Below are 541 nucleotides of genomic sequence, written 5' to 3'. Positions count from 1 at the left end.
GTGTTTAAGGGTCCACATACATCAGAATGTATTGGCCTTAAGAGCACACCTGTTCTTTCAGCCTTTCTAGTGAAAGGAGTTTTAGTCATTTTACTAAGGAGACAACACTCACAAGTTTCGTATGATTCATAATTAAATGGAGCGAGATGACCTTGTTTATATAACTTGGTTATCCTTGTCTTATTGATATGACCAAATCTACAATGCCAGATATCTGTTTGATTTGGATTATCTTTTATAGCTCTCTTGACATCTATATTGAGCATTGGGCTATCTAGATCCATAACTTAAAGTCCTCCATGACATGTTACGGATCCATAAAATATATCATTTAGAATGACAATGCAATAATTGCCCTTCTTACTAAATTTGAAATCATCATTCTTAGCTAGGTATGAAATCAAAATGATGTTTATAGTTAATGCTAGTACACAATAGTACTCTTTTAGCTCTAGACTAAGCCCGATGGTAAAATAAGATCACAAGTCCCAATGGAAACTACTGCAATTTTTGCACCATTGCCCACTCTTAGGACTACCTC

This window comes from Theobroma umbraticum, unplaced genomic scaffold, assembly GCF_002168275.2.
Source record: "Theobroma umbraticum cultivar Fairchild unplaced genomic scaffold, ASM216827v3 scaffold_55.0, whole genome shotgun sequence".
NCBI lineage: Eukaryota > Viridiplantae > Streptophyta > Magnoliopsida > Malvales > Malvaceae > Theobroma > Theobroma umbraticum.
The sequence above is the reverse complement of the archived record's forward strand: the minus strand, read 5'-3'. Positions refer to the sequence as shown.